Source organism: Mytilus trossulus, chromosome 6, assembly GCF_036588685.1.
Source record: "Mytilus trossulus isolate FHL-02 chromosome 6, PNRI_Mtr1.1.1.hap1, whole genome shotgun sequence".
Classification (NCBI taxonomy): Eukaryota; Metazoa; Mollusca; class Bivalvia; order Mytilida; family Mytilidae; genus Mytilus; species Mytilus trossulus.
Window position 1 is genome coordinate 20,263,139 of NC_086378.1, and position 9,197 is coordinate 20,272,335.

The 9,197-nt window shown below is 34.2% G+C and overlaps 1 long non-coding RNA gene across 1 annotated transcript; it reads right to left on the bottom strand.

Annotated features, from left to right (window-relative positions):
* Window positions 1-827: 827 nt before the first annotated feature.
* Window positions 828-5,869, bottom strand: LOC134723249 (uncharacterized). Its single transcript, XR_010108025.1, has 2 exons — window positions 5,733-5,869; window positions 828-1,370 (listed from the first exon to the last, which is right to left on the bottom strand). It is a non-coding gene; the product is annotated as an uncharacterized LOC134723249 (long non-coding RNA).
* Between the last annotated feature and the right edge of the window lie 3,328 nt (window positions 5,870-9,197).

Genomic DNA, 9,197 nt, shown 5'->3' on the forward strand with positions numbered 1-9,197 from the left:
TTAAGTGTTTATCATTAGAGAAGTTTTTACAATGTGCATCTCAGTACAATTGGTATCCAATATAGGTTTGATAATTCTGTGACAATATTATTATCCTTTTTAGCTGGTTACGTTTTTCTCTTAGACTATATCACCCTGCTGCGCAGATGTTTTTTTTTTAGCGACGTGAACATGACCAAGGAAAATTATCAAGCTTACTCTCGTCTATCGAAATACTATTGAAGCGAAGGAGAAAACAACAGAAATGAAGCAAGATAAGCAGTTTATCGGATTTTACCCATTAGGAGCACCTGAATTCACTCCCGGTTTTTAATGGAGTTCGTGTTGTCTTTTATGTATTTTTCAAAGTGTTGTTGTAAACCCTTTTGTTTTGTGATTCTTTGCTTACTTCTTCAAGTTCTTGATTTTGGTTGTGAATGTCTTTCAGTGTTTATAAAAATAATACGCATTAGGAGCACCTGAATTCACTCCCGGTTTTTAATGGAGTTCGTGTTGTTTTTATATATGTATTTTTCAATGTGTTGTTGTAAATGCCCTTTCGTTTTGTGATTCTTTGCTTACTTCTTGATTTTGATTGTGACTGTCTTTCAGTGTTTATAAAAATAATACGCACTCGACATCAGGAAGATTCACACTGTGGTTCGAGGCTGATATTTTACAGTATCAATTGTATAATAGCGCATAATTTATATATATATCAAACAAGATTAGAATCTTCAATACTGTTCATTTTTTGGTATTTTGCTATTGCTTAAAATATGTTGTAATTAATGCAGTTATATGTTACTATGTTAGGCAATGCATTATAATCAACACAAAACAATGTCTCGATTACCTTATTTTTAATCATAACTGGAATTTCTTTTATTTATCATAACCATTTTTTAATATATAATAAAACATTCAATGTCATACCAACATGTGAAGTTTGTGGCAAAAATCTCTGTCATTTTCATGCCCCTTGGTTATTTTATGACCCTTTAAAGCTCATAAATAAAACAATCAAAGAAACAATTAATTTTGCATGTATCATGTTTCATTGCTCTCCCCCTATGCCATCTCTTCTTTGGAATGCTTTGTTGAATGTCAGTTTCCTGGCTCTTTTCCTCAATTCAGTCCCGGATATGATGTGTCTTTTTACATGTACAGTGGTAATTCAAGAGGACACTAATATGAGCTCATTATAAGCATCCACCTTTAATGTTTTGGTACTTGTACGAAACTCAGGATTCAATGGTTCATGATTAAATGTTGGGTTTTTTTTTCCGATGAGTGCCATATTGTCTAGATACATCATTTTGTTTATAGGTCTTCAATTTTCACATCGAACATTCCCATGTCTGCTCCTGTCTCCATTTCTGTTAATCATTCTGAGGAAAGAAAATGTAATGAATTTATAAATAATAAAATTAAGAATGGATATGGGGAATGTGTCAAAGAGACAACAACCCGACCAAATAAAAAACAACAGCAGGTCACCAACAGGTCTAGGCTACAATAAATTATCTTATGTTAAAACTTTCCTCATTTCTGTGTTATGTAAAAATAAAAAGAATGCACAAGTATGGAACGGAATGGCATGACATCAAAATTTACTTATTACTTTATATACTACCATAAGTTCAGTAATCACTAATGGACTGGACTTCTGATACTACATGTATAAATAATATTATAATCAATCAAAGTTGAAATTTGTTTCTAAATAAAAAAAAAGAAAGGAACATATGATAATTTAATTCATCATCATCAAAGTATTGGTGTTTGCCAGTGGCAAGTATTCCATACACGCGTGTAGCTTTAACCATCGGTCTATTTATGTGCTCTTTATAATAAGATCCGTGAAACAACGACGAAAGACATTTAAATATATACTAACTACTTTATACAAAAGTACATTAATGTTAAATAGATTGAAGTGGAAATTTAATTTAATTGAAAATTTATCGTACATATAGTCATATATGTAGCACCTAGCCAGAGATGTTATACATCTATCTATGGTAGCACACAGAAACGTGTCCGATTCCTCAAAAACGCGTCAATGTGACGTCAATGATTTGATAAACATGTCAAATTGCACTGGCGAAACCACTTCTGCGGGACGCCGGTCGAGCAGTACCCTCATAGACATACATTTTGTAAAAAGACATTTATAGGCATCACCGGATAATATTAAAACAATAGAATTTACTTACTATTTATAAACGATGATTTAAACTTTACAAAACTTATTAAAAGCAATGTTAATGGGTTTTTTTTCTAAATACGCATGACATATTTGCCACTGGACATTAAGTAATCAATTGTTAATTATGTGTTGTAAACTTAGCCTGCAGTTATGCTTGTTATGAATTACCTATGCTGAACAAACTAATGTTTATCAAAGACATACAGTAAACGTGGCCAAGCACCGGGAAGAAAATACAATATAAAATGTACATCATGTATTAGTTTTCTAAATTGTGAAGTACCTCTGTCTGAACTTTATAATAATAATAATCATATTGATAAAGAAAATCATAAATGAAAGCGCTTCAAATAAAAGTAACTTTTTATTGAACTTTTTATTGTGCATTTTTTTTAAAACCAGACCTATAGTCTGTGTCTGCAAGCAGAAGAAAGCGTGCACAGTGTAGCATAGCTTGGACATTTGTCTGTACGGATTACTAAACCTTTCCTCCAGATTTTTTTTTGGCACCTGCTTCGACTTTTTTTTCTAATCATTTACAATCCAACCGAACAATACGGGTTCTATCGTATCCCACACCATTAATATTGAATTGCGTTTTTACTTTACAGAGTATCATTGGGGGTATATGAGTTTTGAAATATTCTGGCGTTTTTAACCGGACACATTCTTAAATTATCGGTCACGTTTTTGAGATTGTTACAATACAACAAAGGTTATTGTCTTAAGTCAGGAGTTTGGTATTCAGTAGTTGGTTTTCAAGTTTGAATGGTTTTACACTAGTCACTTAAGGGGCTCTTTATACCTTGCTGTTCGGTGAGAGTTCATGCAGGCACGGTGTTGAAGACCGTACTTTGACCTATAATGGTTTACTTCTACAAATTACGACTTATATGAACAGGAGACTTTTCTAATTGGCAGTTATACCACATCGTCTTATATATTAATACAACACTGAGCCACCCAACCCATCCAGTGACCCCAATTACTCGTTTGTGAGGGCTGCCTAGAGTTAGAGGTGGATTTAGGGGGGGGGGCAGGGGACCCGCCCCCCCTTTTTGGAAAAAATTTGGTTGCTTATATAGGGGAATCATTGAAGCGTGACTGGAGCCGGCCCCCTCTTAGGTCAGTCAGTGGGCCCCCATTTATGTAAATTTCTGGATCCGCCACTGAGAGTGGTCACCCCGGGCCAAAAATGCATCTAACTGAAACAACATACTGGTTGTGTGTACACTGACAATCAAATTAAAATTTAAAAAATGTATAAAATATTGTAAAAAATAATTTTTCATTTGAGTGCATTTACGTAACAGTAACACAATGTAACCGTAGACATAAATATCATTGTTACACTCGTAAGTATTCTATGTAGTTCCTTAGTCAACCCTAGGTCTGCATTCCGGCGATATAGCCTAAACTTCATTGTAACAATAACTTTTTTACGACTGTTACATTTCAATGTAACCATAGCCAGTACCAAAATAAAATAGAAATTTAAATATTTCACAGACATCTTTATTTACAATATAAAAATAGGAAGACTGTTGAATAATTTAAATCAGTGGCGGATTCAGAGGGGGGGCGTATAGGGCGTACGCCCCGCCGCCCCCCCCCCCCCCCTTTTGCTCGGACTTTTTTTTTTTTTTTTTTTTTTGTAAAATGATTTATCAGACTAGACTTCGTGAACTTTGCCATTTCCCGAGTATTTCATTTTTTATACGACAATTCTTTAGTTATAAAGACATTTTTCGCTGGCCGGTATTTACTGATTGTCAAAGTCATGTGATTTGCTATGGTGGAGTTGACCAGTGCGTTGAAAAAACGGCACTCGGTCATTTTGAAATTAAAATTACAGTAATACACATTGCTTAGGCTGAGGTGGTCATGACAATCAGGAAACCTTCAAAGCGACACAGGATTGAGCAAGAACGTATTTCACTATTCCACTAAACAGAAAGTAATGGTAAATACTCTATAGACTATTACACTTTCATTGCCCAGATCGCATAGTATGCTAAAAAAATATTTAAAAAACCCAGAAGTAACAGAAATGTTGTTGTTAAATCATTTCAAACGAGATCACTTATATAAAAATATACATATATGCAGTAACAACTGACAGCAACAAACACAGCAGTCAATGTGGCGAGATGAAATAATTTTGTAGGCACCTAGGACTTATATAGTAAAATGTTTCCCAAATTAAATGAAGCATTGGGCCCTATAAAAAAATCCTGTCAAAATAGGAAACACATTTTTAAAAAGGGGTTCCAAATTTGGAGATAGGGTTTCCAAATAGATTTCCCTTTTCAAAGGAGTAGGTCCGGTAAGGACCGATTTTGGCCTCAAATTTCAATTTCATCTGACCAAAGATGTTGACCACTTTTTAAACACTTAAGTGTCTATTATATATGTTTCGATTAATTTATGTGAAAGTTTTTAACTTATTTCGTCATTAAAAACGATCCGATTCAAGCTCAAATATGAAAAATCTACCAAATATGCGAAAAAATGTCACTTTTCAGATGGTTTTTGTCAAAAACGAAAGTGGCCGCATCCGTGTTCATCCTCAACCTTTATATATGTTATGTATTATCATCAAATACAACTTCCATTTCAATATTTTGGATGAACACGAATGCGGCCACTTTCGTTTTACACGGAAACCGTCTAAAATTTAAGTAAAATGCTGGAATTGTTAAGATTTTAGTAATTTAGCATGACTTTATGGTGCTAGTACCCAATATATATGCATTGTATAGTCAAAAACAGTCCATATTTATGTAGCAGAACCATTTTACTATCCAATAAATAACTAAAAGTTTACATTTTAACAATTTTGTAAAACTGCCATATTTTGGGGCCAAAAAATGGTCTTACCGGACCTACTCCTTTATGCATTTATCGTTAAAAAGGGGTCAAACCTTCGGACCCCTCCCTCTTCTTGCGCCGAGGGGTGTACCGCACCTCCCTTTATCCAATCATATATTTAGAAAGTCAGGCTGATCATTTCACAAATATCAATTTAACAATATTAATACTATAATCTATTTAATAAGGTTTGGCAAAGAAGTAATAATATGTATATCCAAAACAACCTGCGATTTTATACCTATTTTGACATTTACAGAAAGTTCTGTAACCAGAGGCGGATCCACCCATTGTTTTAAAAGAGGGTTCCAAACACAGGCACTTGTTTCTAACCATACGAAGGTCGACTATCCATAGTCGACCTTCGTATGGATAGAAACAAGTGCCTGTTGTTCCAAACACTCGGGATAAAAGGAAAAAGGGGGGTTCCAACTCAGTCGCCTAAAGATTTCATAATTATAGCGAAAAAATGGAGGAAATAAAATATTTTAAGTAGTATTATATAGAATAATGCATTAAACGTCCAAAATAATTTGGTGTTCCCACCTCCGGAACTCCAGGGGTCCGCCACTGTGTAACGCGTATTCTGCTTTTTTAACTAACGTGATATGTTTTGAATTAGCTATGCTACACTTTTCTCAGTTTTAAAATATTCAATGTACTACTATACCTTGATCTACCTTCAATGATCCCATTGTGGTATTCAATCCAGAATATGTTTGAACTGTTGAACTGTTGAAATGTCAGTGCGAGTGCAAAAATAACGTTTGTAAACAATGAATGACGTCATGTGTAAATCCAATCACATAAACGTTTTACAATAGGCAATTGTATGTTTCATATTGACGCGCTTTTGTGATTACGATAATAACATCAACGGCAAAATTTGAGACAACATGCAGTAGATCAGCCGGGAAGGATAGGATACAGAAATTCAGCAGAGAAAATATTAGCTGCGAAAACGTAGGTCCGCAAATATCAAAAATCATCAAAAGGACCTTAAGGTGGCTCGGCCCTTTAACAATGCGCATATTTTAACGCATGTTTCCTAGGACGAGTGCCTTGGAAACGGCCGCTTTCAGGGGTCTTCTCAAAAATAGCGTTGACGACATTGGAACGCGGGCGTGTATGAAAGCACCCTTGACGATGTAAACAAGTGATGCAAAACGTTCGATGCAAAACAGGAAATAAGAACGGTCAGAAATTCAGAGTGCTTTCTTCATTTTTCGCATAAAAGTCTAAAAGGAGAGAAATATACATAATTTAAGCATAACATTTGAAAAAAAAAAAGAATATATAAATACGGACAAAGTCGCATGTATGACGTCGACGGTGCCGCTTCGCACCAAAAACGCATTCTCATCTTACACGGTCGCCCCTTGGGTCCCGGTTCGTACCATATTTTGAATTCACTTAAATACCGGTTGAATTTAATGATGTATTGGAGATTTATTTTTGAAAATGTTTTGCCAATGACGCAATGATTAACTGTAAACAAATGATAGCGATGTAAACAACTGCATGGCATCGTACAGCTTTCAAAACTGACAGGTAAAACCCGTATAGTATGCTGTAAAGGCATCGGGTCGGGTTCATTTCCAAGCTATCCGTTTGGCGTTTTATAACAGTTTGTTTCTGTCATAAATCTCTTTATTTCCAAGTATTTTTAGGAGTTTATTCCCGATTATGCGATTTATTTTTACACTGCAAAAAATTTTGATAATTATAGTTAAATATTTTTTTTATTTTCCCCTAAACAAATTTGAATTTACATGCCAATTTTCTAACAGACTTAATACTTGACAGGCACACCTAACATATTCATTTAAAGATTTGTTTACCTTATCAAAAAATTAGCTTGAAAATCTTCTGATAAATGTTTTCGTATAACAATTCCATGAGTTCCTGAACATTAGACTAAGTCCTATAATCTAAGACCTCGGGCCAATGATTTCTACTTTTATGATTTTGTTCTATTACTTATTTTGCTAATTGTTATTTTGTTGATTTGCAATTTTCTGTTGTATCTATCAATAGGTCAACCGAGTTCAAATTTAAAAAAAAAGAAACATCAGCTTTAAAACTTTAATAATTGAATCAAAGCAAGTGTTATTACTTGTTTTAGATTTATGAGTTTGACTGTCCCATTGGTATCTTTCGTCCCTCTTTTATTATAATAGACTAATAGATCCAGCAACTTATTTCACTAAAATGATGATTTGTTTTTCTGCAGAACTTGAATAAAACGACACTTCAATAATTTGCTGTTTTCCGCCTTTTCGTGAAGATGAAAATTGATCAATTGGGCCCAATCCAGGACAAAAAAAAGGGGGGGGGGGGGTGTTCTAACTATATTTCCCCATTCAAAAGCATCGATCGTCCAAAAAAGGGGGGTTCCAACCCCCCGGACCCCCCCTGGATCCACCACTGTCAAAAGTAATCGGGACTGGCCTAGTATTCCGACCTATGATATAATTCCTCAATACTGCATGCTTTGCGGAGGACCGCAAAATTTTTGGTTTCACTATGTCGAGATTTTGCTAAGAACACCCACAGCGTGTTGGGCAGTCACAAACACTACTATAGACTTTATCTATAAAAAAAAATCTATACTACTACTAGGTTCAGGAAAAGTTTGAATGGTAATTTTGAAACTCCGCCCAGTACACATGAACGCTATATTAGCCGGTGATGTTGGCAAACTTTGGCTTCTATCTTAATTTTTGACATGCTTTTTTAAAAGGTAAGCTAATAAGGAAAGTTCTCGACTAAAAAAAATATAGTGGAGTGATGACATTACGGCAAAAAATGTGAATGACAATTTTGTTTATGAACACTGATTTGATCTTACCGTGGCAAAGAAATGTATATCTAATCATCGATCTATGGGTGATAATAAAAGGAGATGATGTTTTTTTATTTATAATATTGAATTTCAAATTTGAACTTTGGTGGATAGTTGTTTCATTAGCAATCATACCACATCTGTTTTTTTCATATCGTATGGTTAACATAGAAATATGACTAATCTGACAGATAATCCCTTGCTTAGACAGAATGTTCATACATACGAAGCCTCGTAGGGTCAAAAGGGGGAATTTTGCCTATACATGATCATACATGCACCAAGCATAATCATGATAATTGTCCATTTATTTTCTTATGGCAGTCCATAAAAATAGCTCCTCTTACTTTGCATAATTTTCATAATTGATACTTGTCTGTATGCTGAGTTCTCATACGTATTATGCTTGAAATATTTGCCAGTGACCATTCAGTATGCACAAATTAAACTTTCATTATTTGCAATATATAAAAAAAGTAATGTTTGGGACTTTTATTTGTTTGATTATGTGGTATACAGGTATGTGTTTTTGGTAATTGTACGGGAACATAATTGTTATCTTTTATGTAAATTCGTCTTTGGTGAAGAGTTGCCTCATAAACAATGATGAAACAACGAAGTTGCACAGGGTATGATGTTTTTGACCTGTCCGTCCGTCCGTCAGTCAGTCTTGTTACTTATCATCACAACTCCTCTCAAACCGCCCAACAGAATTTCATGAAAACTTTTTAGATAATAAGGACATACTATGTAGATGTGCATATCTACAGGAAATTATGATTCAATTTTTTTTTTCTTAGTTATTTTATTTCTCCAGTGACAATGTGGGGAATGACTGCCAAAGCGGGGTTGGCTTTAGTTATTCACAATATAATCAACCAATGAGCCCACACCATATGTCGGACTCTTTAACAATCATCCCATCAACCAAATATTTTGAAACATATTTAGAATTCAAGAAACAGACAAAGCCATGAAATGAAGTTAAGTTCAGATAAACCCTGCAAGACAGACATATTTATTTTGCGTTCATTGTTTGGACATTAAATCACCCATTAGTTTTCTCATTTGAATTGTTTTAAATTATTCATTTATCATTTCAAGGCCTTTAAAACCAACTATGCAGAATAGGTTTTACTCATTGTTGAGGCCTAATGGTGACCTACATGTATAGTTATTTCTGTGTTATTTGGTCTCTTGTGTCTCATTTACAATCTGTCACATCCTCTTATTTGATATTTTAATTTGTTATAATACATTTAATAATCATTTCATACACCAAATATACAC